The following is a 12327-nucleotide window of genomic DNA, read 5'->3' as shown; positions in this document are numbered from 1 at the left end:
CGTACATTTTTAGAATTGGATAGTGGTATTGATATTTGACCCTTACTTATAGTTAATGGGGAAATGGCTTGTTGGTCCCCTTTGGTTTTGCTCAGGCTCTTCCTTCTAGTGTAGCTGTTGGCACCGAAAGCCTAGTTAGGGCTTTGAATGGAAACAGCTGTGAGGGTGAGGTCAACTGCACCTGAGGTCACTTCTGCCCTCCACACCTGACTCTTCAACCCTTTGTGCCCTGCTTCCGTCTTCTTTCTCTTGGGCCCCTGCACCAGTCTTCCATCGTTAAAATCACTAAGCTCCCAGCTGGTTCCTTCCTCAAGGCATTCCCAGTTATCTGCTGGCTTCACTCAATCCTTACTGAAACATTGGGCACCAGTATAGAGAGTGTCTGAGCAAATCCTCGCTCTTGTTAGAGCTTATGATTACCTCTCTCCAATGGTGAGACTGTGTGCATTCCTTTAATATGTGTCCGTCCTCACCAACCATGTATCGGCTGTTGCTAGAGGATACTCCTACCCATGTGTTTATGTAGCCGCTTCAAACATGTGAAGCACACAGCACAATGGCGGTCTCTAGCAATCATCTGTGGAAATGGATTGCAGTCATCGCCACATCTTTTGGTGAAGGGCCTTTTCCTACCATAACACCCTGTACCTCGCTCAGACTGCATTGCTGGAGAGCAGCAGCTAGCCCTACCTTTCCTCTTACTGTAGTCCACAGCAGCTCCCCCTCAGCCACTGCCAGGATTGAGGGAAAGGGAAGGGAGGTGTGTTCTTCCCACCATCAGCACTCCCCATTCAGGTGCCTGTTCAGGAGAGAGCTGGGCATGAAGAGTCCTGTGCCTGTGCCGTGTGTGGATGCTGTCCTTTGTAAGTGCTGCTGACCTGCAGAAGAATCCAGTGCAACTTACCCTTGGATATGCTAGTGTTCTCTCCCTCGATGTTCCTGGGTGCCATGCAGTATCCGCTAACCTTGTGTACAGGGAAAGAGCCAGTACCTTCGTTGATATGGATGTACTTATGCTCAAATTCCAGAAGCTGTGCTCGCTGTGGAAATATGCTTGTTGTATTTCTTGCTTGTATTCAGCCTTTGACGGACCATGAGTTTCACACCGAGTTTGTGGTGTCCTCCACGTTCACAATAATGGTGCTGGCAGGTTTCTGTGTGGGTATCTGTGCAGTACTCCATGACTAAATGAGCATCCTCAGACCTCACTTAGAATTGTTTATGTCCCTCACTCTGTCCCTGGATAGTTTCCAGCAGTTGGAAAACAGAGATCATAGGCCTCTGACCTGCAACTTGCTGAGGCCTTCTTGGGTTCCTGTGACCCCTGTGCAGTGGGTTTCCTACCAGCCAGAGATGTCTGACCACTAGAGAGGCCGCAGAACTGGAGTCAAGAAGCCATAGAAAGGGATCTCTGTTTGTTGTTTTTAATATTTAACTGTGAGTGTTTGGCTGACTAGGAGAAAGTTGAGAAATTTTTTTGTGTGCAGAACAGACTCACCAGGCATCTGGTATTAAGCTGAGGTCTGGTTCCCTGAGAGGGGTTTGTTTGCTTTATTTTCATTTTGAAAAGCATGGATCAGAAAAGGGACTTTTAAAAGGGATCTTCGAGCTGGGGAAGATAGCTCAATTGGCAAGGCAAGGGTGAAGACCTGAGCTTGATCCTTAGAACCCACATGAACAAAAATAAAGGCAGGCACCGTGGCACATGCTCAAAATCTCAGTGTTGGGTGGGGAGTGGAGACATAGAGGTTCCTGTCCCTGCTGACCAACCCTAGCCTACTTGTACCCATAGATGCACACACTCATGTATACACACACAAACACACACACCTCAAACTGGAACCAAAGTTCTAGCTTTGAATCCAAACTTCCACAGAGACCATGGGGTCTCTGTGTGGCCCCATGAATGTCTGTGTTTCCCTCACTTGTCTTTAAAATTTTTGGATAATGGTCTTATCTACTGCATCATGTCAATGCTAGAATTCGATTCATTAATCATATACAAGTTGATTAAAAAAGTGCTTGGCAGGATACAAATGAACATCCAATTAGATAAAAACGTTACTATCATCTCCTCCCATTTAAGAGCTTTCATGGCTGGCTGGGGCTCACTATACCTCACCAGCGTAGAGTACAGTTTTCAAGCTCTGATTGGTTGTGGAGTTGAAAGGGGGAAAGTGAGTACTAAATCTTCGAAGTTCAAGTATGAAGTATCCTCTAGAAATGACATCTCTGCCTAGCATCTCAGGTGGAAGTCAGCTGTGGTGAAACCCATACTCCAGTGGCTGAGGTTCTCCTGTGCCTGGCTTAGAGGTCCCTTTCCGAATAGCACTTATGACCAGCAGGGTGCTGTGATGGTTTCCGTGAGTGGTGGTTGGAAACAGATGTTTGTCTATGTTGTTAAGAGTCAAAGGTCAGGGGGGCTGTAAATGACATGTCTGTTCAGGAGGCTGATACTGGGTAGGAGCCTAGTTGGCAAATGGGCTTTCAATAAAAGAAATTTTAAAGACTTGCCTTGCCTAGCTTAAGTTTAATTCCATTTCATGGTCTGTAGCAGTGCTGGTTAATGCTGGAAAGATCAGAGCTATTGCTAACTCTCAGGATTAAGTCTGGGAGCTAGAAAGATGGCTCAGAAGTGCTTACAGAGCAAGCATAAAGAGGTGAGTTCAGATCCCCAGATTCATTGTAAAAAATCTAGCCCTATAGTGCTCACCTGTACACCAGGATCACTGAGAGACCCTATCTTAAAAATAAAATGGTGAGCAGTTAGGAGAGAGACTCATGCTGACCTCTGGCTTCCAAACACACCCACAATTCATGTACACACAAAATCAAATTTGTTAGATAAAGAAGGAAATCTACTGGGTTTAGCACAAATACATGCAGAGGAAACCAGCATAGGTGAGAGTCTGCAGAACCCCAAGGCTTTGTGTTTGGGCGGGGTGGTAATGGTGAGACGTTAACTAACTCTAACATTCCCAGAGAGAACAGTCAACAGCAAATAACCTGGGAATTTCTCCAGCTGCCTCTTGCCCTTTCTTGTGTAGAAGGCACATAAAGATGGCTACCTGCCATTTGTCTCATTTGAGTGGGTGTGTGAGCCATTCTGGGCCAAGGAATGGCCTGGCAGTTGGAGAAACTAAGTCTAATTCTCATCCAGATAGGAGAGACTTCAGGTATCTGTTGAAAGCTGTTGATACTTGGGTGCCCCGGGTTGGCTCTGGGAAAAGAGACCCTCTGAAAGGGTGCTTATTCAGAACTATGGGTATAAAGTGATTGGAATGATAGGCTTGAAAGGGGGATCTCCCTGGGGCTCAGTCCCCTAACCTCCACCTCCAGTGATAGATTTTGACGGCAGTGTGAGAACATGTACTCACTGCCGAATTCCTAGGGAGGGGCTCGTGACTTTTCTTCGTGAGGGCTACTGGTGTCTTGGAATTGCTTGTCTGACTCCTCTAATTCCTGTTGCTGTATTAATGGCTGGGTTTTACTAGATCCTTTGTGGGATTGCCACCACCTCGGTGGCAGCTCACCAATTCTATTAGGGGCTCTTTGCAAGACTACTAGGACCCTGACTTAGGCCACCATACACACCCCACCATACTGTGGCAGACAAAGGTCTTTATAAAAAGCATAGTGGCACAGCCCTTGGCTGTGCTGACGGTTCCTGTGTTTCCTCTGGGCACTTGGAAACTGTTTGCCCAGGGCAATCCAGCAGTGCTGGAGGGAGTAGCTGGTGTTTTCCTGAGTTTAGACTCATATTTTGTTTGGGAAGCTAGAAAAATTAGGCACTAAAATTGATGTTTTGTTGTTGAAGATGATAAGGAAACATCCAGCTTTCTCCCCTCTGGCTCTAAATAAAGTCTTCTTGGGAAAGGCCTCTTTGGAGTGTGTGTTAAAAGATAAGGAAAGGGCAATGGTGGTACTCTGACTCCTCCAGTCAAGACCCCTAGTTTTCCATTCTTCCCTTCCCATTATCTCAAAAGATGAAAGTGAAGGGATTAATTCCAACCCCCATTCATTAAAGCATGAAATTCTATGATTATGGAGTATGGGGGCTTGAATTCCAGGTGTAGTCAAAAATGATTAATGCTCCTTGTCTACAGCCTAATTAGACTTGGTAATGAATGTGTGTGTCCGTCTGCCGAAGCTGTGAGTTATTAGAATGGCAGGGAATTGATGAGGACTGGGGCTGGGATTTTTCTGTTTCTCCAAGCTCACTCTTGAACCAGCCAGTGACAAGTGAGTGTGGCAGGTAAGCCCCGAGTGAGAAGGAAAACAGCCTCAGCCAGCCAGAAGGACTCTGCCTGCCTGACAGAGTGAATCCCATCCTGGGGACTGTGTGCTGTTTCAGCTTGGGCCAGGCCAGCCGAGGGCTGAGAAGGCACACAGGCAGGACATTTCACATTTCACATTTCAAGCAATGCCTCTTCTCTGAAGAATCTCATTTCCATGCTTGCTGCCACACTCATCCTGAAAACAGCCTCATGAGGCTGGAATGTGGGGTGTTTCTGCCAAGGAGTTACCTGCCTGGGGCTTTCTTGGCCAGCCTGTTAGCAGGAACCTCTCAGGTAGAGCTAATTCTGACATGCCTGCAAAGCTTTGAGGCCATCTCAGGCCCTCAGCACATTTCCCCACTTGGGGCCTAGTATACAACACCTCTAATCATAGGCAGTCTCCAATCATGGCAAGGTGGTGTGTGTGTTCTACCCCACCTCCCAGGGATCTCGATGGCTCTCCATACTCAGCCCTCATGCCTCAGTTTCCCATAGAGGGCGGCTGCTTGCTGCTCTTGCACTGCCTGGAATAGTATTAAGACTGGTGATGGACCTGTAAACATCTCAAGCCCTTCCTGTTCGCATTCCAGAGATGGCAAGGTTCTTTGGGGGTGAATAGCTGTGTGTATGCAAGGCATGTAAGCACTCTGGCCCTGGCGATTCTGCTCCTGGTCCTGGTATTGCTCAGAGCCAGGCGCTCTTCCCAGCGGACAGACCCTGGTCTGTACTGCTGCAGGCCACCTCTGCCCTCCCAAATACATGGTCTTGCTCTTGGTTTCTGCTGTCTGCAGCCACCCAGCCCTCCCACAGGGCTCTGCTCCAGCTCTCCCCTACTGGGTCAGGAAGTGCTGGCGGCAGCTGACTCTGCAGAGGCCAGCCCTGACTCAGGAGATGGCTTTGTATTTACTCATATTTGGTTTTTTTCCAGGCATTCTGGCAAGCTTCTCTCCCCCATGTTCTGAGTAGGAGCTCAGGGTTGAGAGGGTAGCTGAGCAAGCTTGGGACTTTGGGGAGAGAAGGAGAAGGCTTAAGGAGGTGGTGTCAGGCTAATCACAGACTACTTTTCCTGGGGGGCGCTGGTTCAGTAGAATAAAGTCTGTGCTGGGAATAGTTATGCGTGCCTTGCACCAAGGTCAAGGGTATCTTATCTCAGACTCATGCCAGTGGGTCTTCCCCGAAGCATGCACACACACTATGCTGAGGAGACATGGGCAGAGCCAGGTGGACCTCAAGACCTCATCATGGTGTGTTCATTGGCAGAAGTGGCCAACATGTCTGTGCCAGGCCTGTTCTAGCCTGCTTGTGGTTCCTGGAGTTGAGGAAGTTCATGAGATGCCTCTGCTGGGAAATCTGAAGTTGTGTCTCTTTGTGCTTTAGTTGGGGAAGAGTGTGTCTTGGAACCACGGCCCAGTCTCAATGTAGAATGATGGGTTGTGGTTGAGGGTCTAGGTAACTGATAAAAATTGAAGAGTCACGTGTTTTCTTCAGGATGTTCCTACCTATATCCATTGTCTTGACTGCAGTTGAGGACACCAGGAGGAAAAGCACAAGGTGGTATTGCACAGAGGGCTTGTCAGGGGGAGTTCCGTATTTAGGCCGTTCATTTCCATGTGTCACTGGACAGGTGGATGGTGGCTCAGCATAACGCTCACCTGTGACCACATGAGGCTAGGTCATATTTACTCTTTGGCAGGTGACATCCGAGCCACCTTCTGCCACCTCTGACTCCCTGTGTCTTGAATAGACACATTTCCAGGTCTTCAGTGTATATTGGCTGGAGAAAAATGAAAGCTGGAAAGATAGTTCAGTATGTAAAGTACTTGCTCTACAAGCATGCTAATTAAAGTTAGAGCCCTAGAACCCACATATATAGCTGGGCATGGAGCACATATTTGTTTTTTGGTTTTTTTTTTCCCCAAAGATTTACTTATGTATGTATTTTATTTATATGAGTGTTCTGTCTTCATGTACACCAAAATAATCAGATCCCATTGCAGATGGTTGTGAGCCACCATGTGGTTGCTGGGAATTGGACTCAGGACCTCTGGAAGAGCAGCTAGTTCTCTTAACCTCTGAGCCATCGCTCTAGCCCCCACACATTTGTAAGCCCAACCTGTGGGAACAGAGGCAGGCAGATACTTGTAGATGCTGGCCAGCCAGCGAGCCTAATGAGAAAATCCTTGGGCCCAGTGTGAGACCCTGTCTCAAAACAAGGAGGATGGCTCCTAAGGAATGGTACCCAGGTTGTTCTTCTACATGTGCTTTCATACACAGAAACATGAACACACGTGTATGTACACACACAAACACACATGAAAAGGAAATGAAAACTGATCTTACATGGACCTTAAGGAAACAAGTTCAGAAAAGACAAGTCTAAAACTACAGCAGTGTTGTTTGTGGTTTTAAAAAAAATATTTCTGAAGCGTTATAGACCACTTGCCTAACATGTACAAGACCTTGAATTAGATGGATTATCACATAGCCACAACAATACTGCTGTGCACACCTGGAATCCAAGAGCCCTAAAAAAAAAAAAAAAAAAAAAAAAAAAAAACAGGAAAGCTTAGATCCCCCAGCATTGTCTGCTGAGAGCTGGCCTTGGGAAAATGTCATCACTGAATTTTCTGAGCCATGACATGAGTTGTTTTGAAAACCTGTGAAAATGGAAATAAATATTCACCTGTCTTAGAATGGCTGAGAAGTCCAGGAGCAGAAGGGACTTGAATCCCACTTGGCTGTGTAAAGCATTTTCAGGCCCCTGTGTTGGGCCCTGTGTTCTGCTGTGAGGTAGGCAGGACTTACTTAATCATGGCTGTCTCAAAGATGAGAGAACATCACAGTCAGGGGAGTAGAGTGGTTTCTATTGGATGACCCAGAATCTAACACAGCATTTTGCCTTCTGAACTAGTATCATTGGCCATATAGTTTATTAAGTTTTCTTATTCCTGTCCCTCTCTCTGTCAATGAATGTTGAAATGTCCAAAACACTATTACTAGTAATAGCTACAGGGGGTAAAAAAAAAAAAAAAGAAGGGTGATCCATGTGCAAGCTGCAGTTTCCATTGGTGCCCAGGTAGTTGAGAGTTGACTACACACAGCCTGTCTCCCCATTTAGTCTCTTAAGTTGGTCTTTATCATGTGCAAATCACGAGATCTTTAAATCCTAGAGTAGAAGAGACTAGTGTTCTTCCATTGCCAGTACTCGGTGGTGACAGACATGTGCATGAGGTGGGTGTGTATGTGCACACACATAGGCACGTATATGGGTGGGTGTGGACACACATAGGTATGTCTGTTGTTTATCTCAGCTGTCAGAGCTCGGTGACACAGACCAGCCAATAACCGAAGTGAAAATAAGAAAACAGAATCCCGGGGGAGACAGCTGAGGCAGAGAAGGGCTAGATAAGGACTGGAAAGTTAACCATGGCTGCTGTGCAGACCTCTGGCTTGAACCCCAGACAGTGGGTCTGCTGCCTACTTTGCTCATTCACTTGGATGTGTTTTCCATTCAAGCTCAGTAGTGGCTGGAGGTTTGGTGGTTTCTGTTATAATAATCATGTCCTTTCTGCAGCAGTGGAAAGTATTAAAAACCCAGAGAGCCTCTGTTTAACCACAGATTCCTGCAGTAATCTGAGAGCTCAGAGAGCTCTCCCAAAATGTCTGCCTGCTCTTTCAATGAGTGCTTCGAGAGCAATCCATTTTTATATATGTAGGTATTTCGGGGGCTGCTACACCTTACCCAAAACCTGTAAGGTGGTGAAGGTTGTTGCTCCCAGTTCTGCTGACACTTGGGCTGGACTTTCCTTTCATCATGGAGAGAGAGCTTCAGCCCAAGCTTGGAAATTAGGGGCAGCCAGAGGTCATCATAGACACTCCCCTGCTAGAGGTGGTAGACCTCCCAGAACAGCTGTAGAACACCTGTCTCACCTCCAAAGGATCATGTATGAAGACTCTAGAACACGTGTGTAGGTCCCGGATTTCATCCTGAATACTGGAAATAACAAAAGAAAACCCCAAACCAAAACAAACCTTTGTGCTGAGAAAAGAGAAGTGAAGCTATCCTAGAGCCAAAGTCAAGGGACTTCCCCTTTTACGAATATTAAAATTCTCTCAGCCTCAGGTGCCCATCTCTCCCAGGGCAGTAGTGGCAATACTACCCTCCCCTGTAGTGGGCAGGGCCAGAGTTCCCAGGCCCTCCAGAGGGGCAAAGGGCCTTGGCGCCACCTCTTGCTTGATGATCCCAGGTGTCATCTCAGGACCTGGACTCACAACCTTTTTCTGGGACACAGCACACTTGACATGCTAACAGACCACAAAAACAGACTAAAGTGCTCGCTTCGGCAGCACATATACTAAAATTGGAACGATACAGAGAAGGTTAGCATGGCCCCTGTGCAAGGATGACACGCAAATTCGTGAAGCGTTCCATATTTTTGGTAAGATGCTCAATCTTCATTCAGAAAGGCAAACGAGATGGACGTCAGAAGAGGGAGAAAATAGGGAATAGGACAGGAGCCTATCACAGAGGACCTCTGAAAGACTCTACCCAGCAGGGTATCAAAACATATACTAAGATTCATAGCCAAACTTTTTGTAGAGTGCAGGGAATCTTATGAAAGAAGGGGGAGAGGGAACAGGAGCTCCACAAGAAGAGCAACAGAACCAAAAAATCTGGGCACAGGGGTCTTTTCTGAGATTGATTATGCATGGAAATAACTTAGAACCCCTGCACAGAAGTAGCCCATGGCAGTTCAGTGTCCAAGTGAGTTCCCTAGTAATAGGAAAAGGGACCATCTCTGACATGAATTCATGGGCGGCTCTTTGAACACCTCCCCTGAGGGAGGAGCGGCCATACCAGGCCACAGAGAAAGACAAAGAAGCCAGTCCTGATGAGACCTGATAGACTAGGGTCAGATGGAAGGGGAGGAGGACCTCTGCTATCATTGGACTGGGGGAGGGGCATAGGAGAAGAAGAGGGAGGGAGGGTGGGATTGGGAGGGGGCTACATCTGGGATACAAAATGAATAAATTGTAATTATTAAAAATAAAATTAAAAATAAAAAAAAAAGACTAGAAGCAGCCTAGTCTTCCTGGGGGAAAAGGATCAGTGTCCAGGCCTGAGAAATGATGCCCATGCAAAGGTGAAGTGTCAAAATAAGTCTTAGTACACTCCATCCAAATGCTAGTGAAACTCTGTAATCATTTCCAAGATAGTTCTTTAAAACACAGTTTCCCAAATATCATGGATAAGACACCTCTCTTTGCAGTGGTGTAGAATTGTTTTTTTACCCAAACTTAATGAATATATTTAGCCCCTTCCACACACCACACACTTATGTACAACAACACCTGAAAATATCTCAGGGCAGCAAAAGAAGGACATCCCTTTCCCACAAGTCATAGCCCTGAACATGCTAGGCTAAAGGAAGCTTGACTGAATGAGAAGGTATTCCGTGTTCTCTTTAAGAAGGGACAAAAATATACTGTCTTCAAATATATAAAATTGTTGAATTTTATGTATTCTTCCTCAAACACATAGAATGAGAAAAGACAGAATGAGGCAGGCTTCAGAAGGGGACTCAATGGAACACAATAGATCAAAACAAAATGATCATAAAATCATGAGGAGACATATAAAACAAGGTTTAAAAAACTTGCCAATAAACTCAAAATCTTTGAAAAAATTCTTGAAGTTATTAAAAGTTGATTTCAAAGTCCCTGAATGTTAGTCAAATATTCTAACACTGAGCCCAACTCCTGGCCCCAGGAAAACAGTGTCTTGCTTAATTGCCTACGCTGGCCTTGAACTTACATCCTCCGGGCCCAGCCTCCTGAGTAGCTGGGATTGCAGGCATGTGGCACTGTTTCCATATTAAATAAGGATTTGTAATTATATGCTGCTATTCCATACTGGGTATGGAGGCTCTCTACAGGACACGTGGACTGGACAGAACTTCTCAGCTGGATTTCTGTGAGGAAGGTAGGGGATGGGCAGCTTCTTTAAGGTTCAGAGTCAAGGTATGTTTCTTTGAGTAGGTCAGAGAATATGGCCTTTGGCCTATGGCATTCTCTTTGACTCTGGGGGAGATGAGAGTACAGAAAGGTTGGTCCAGAGCTTTATAGTTGCCTGGGACCCTGATACTTCCATAGAGGGACATCTGTAGTCCAGTGCCTGCTACCTGACCTAGCACAAGATGACCATGGTGATTCAACCTGTGCCCAGTCTTCTAAAGCTCACATTCTCTTGCTGGGGAGGCTCTGGATGGGGTGGCTGGGTCTCTGGCAGCCTGAGGATGGGCCTCCCAGGGGGCTTCCCAGAAGGCTGCTGCCATACTGGTATCAGCTTTCTGATTTGGCCTGGGCAGCAAAGTCGTCAGAAACTCCCTCATGAGGGCTAGCTCCTTTGGGATCAGGGTGAGGGATATCTCGTGAGCTCCATTTTAGGCCAAGGAGACATTTCTGTCTTTAAGTGGGAGACCATTGTTTTCACCTTTGCTCCCCATCCCCATGCCATGTAGCCCACACAACCACATCTTTCTGCCTGTCTCTCCCCTCTTCCCAGGTATCTGGTTTACGATATATATTCTGACCTCCTCAAAGCCACACAGCTGTCTTGCAGTTCCCCCCACCCCCAACCTCTGCTCAGGGATATGAATTCAGCAATATGAATTAGCTTTGGGCTGTCCCTCAGGAGCCCGATATTCAGCTGGTAAAGCACTATTAACCCACCTCCCCCAAAGCAATCCATTAATGAGCTCCTAGGCTGGACAGGTGATATGAGGTAACGGATGACTTTGGTCATCACTTGGAACTTTGAAGACATTGATTTCTCAGGTTCACAGGCATGAGTGAGGAGTGAGGCAGGGGCTGGCTTTCCCACAGTCTGTTTGGTGGGGCACTTTTATCTTATCAAGCTAAAAGTCCAGGAATAGAAAGTTTTCCATTGGAGGAGGTAGCGGCATCCAAGAGGCCTCAGATGCCTATTCTGGTAACAGGAAGCCTAGAGCCCTCCACAGGGCCATTGACTCCCTCTCTTGCCCCCCCCCCTTTGGCGCCAGACTTAGAAAAGAGCTATTGATCTGCGGACATCTTAGAATGAGGGAGGGCCCAGATGAGGAGGTGGTGGCTGCCTGCTTCAGCACAGTCACCGTGTGTCTCCAGCGGTTCTTCCAAAGGCTCCCGAGGAGTCATGAGCTGTCAAAAAAGCTCCAGATCCCACAGAGGCTCTGCAGTGAGACCCTGGCTCATGGTAGGTCCCTGCCCCTCCATCTGGAGATACTCCAGACCAGAGGGAAATGGGTATTTGTGTTTCCAGGCCTCTGTCTAGTGGCTTTTCTCATGGAAAAAGAATGTAGGTTTCTTCAGGCAGCCTGGCCCTAATACTGAGCTCAGCACCATTTCCTCATCCCCCTGACTCTGCAGAGAGCAAGGCATAGTGGGTGCTGTCACCTTGCCTGATGGAAGCTGAGCAGGCATGCTGGATGGGCACAGGTTCAGAGGCCCTTTTTCAGCTGTGGGTTTTAGTAGGGCTATGAATTAGGACTGAGTAGCTGTTGGGATCAGGCTTCCTGATGGAGCAGAGTCTGGTGCCTTGGAGGGCTGCTGTCTTCCATTCTGCCTGTCTTATAGTTTGTAGGGTAAACTTTGTGAAGCAGAGCAATAGTTTCTGTGTGGAGAACTGAAAGCTGATGGGTGGAGGTTCTGGAAGAAGCCTGCCCTCAGGCAGTGACTGGCCACTGCTTTCCTTTCCTGAGCACTAATTAGGATCAGAATAGTCCTTGGCTGGTATAAAGGAATAGAGAAGTGGATGAAAAAAAATGGGAGAGACAATAGTAATTACCTATTATTACTGTTTCCTGTTTCTTCATTCATCCTCTACTTTTCCTGGGACCAACAAATACTGTCAGTGGCCTCATGGGAACCAGGGATGGATCTGAGACTCTGCTTTCTAGCCAAGGCTCTTCTTCTTGGTCGTGTTTTCTCCAGTGTCTTATACTGTTATGGTACTGTCTGCAGAAAAGCAGAAACATTTGTATTTATTTTTAAT

The 12327-nt window shown here is 46.8% G+C and overlaps 1 protein-coding gene and 1 non-coding gene across 2 annotated transcripts in view; both read left to right on the top strand.

Annotated features, from left to right (window-relative positions):
- The window catches only part of Rassf5 (Ras association domain family member 5), a 60220-nt gene that overhangs the window by 751 nt on the left and 47142 nt on the right, over window positions 1-12327 (top strand). The window lies entirely within an intron of this gene.
- LOC129675340 (U6 spliceosomal RNA) lies at window positions 8609-8715 on the top strand. Its single transcript, XR_008719901.1, has one exon. It is a non-coding gene; the product is annotated as a U6 spliceosomal RNA (small nuclear RNA).

This window comes from Psammomys obesus, unplaced genomic scaffold (genome assembly GCF_907164565.1).
Source record: "Psammomys obesus unplaced genomic scaffold, mPsaObe1.curated_primary_1811, whole genome shotgun sequence".
In the NCBI taxonomy this organism is placed as follows: Eukaryota; Metazoa; Chordata; class Mammalia; order Rodentia; family Muridae; genus Psammomys; species Psammomys obesus.
Note: the sequence above shows the minus strand (reverse complement) of the source record. Positions and strands in the feature narration are given on the sequence as shown.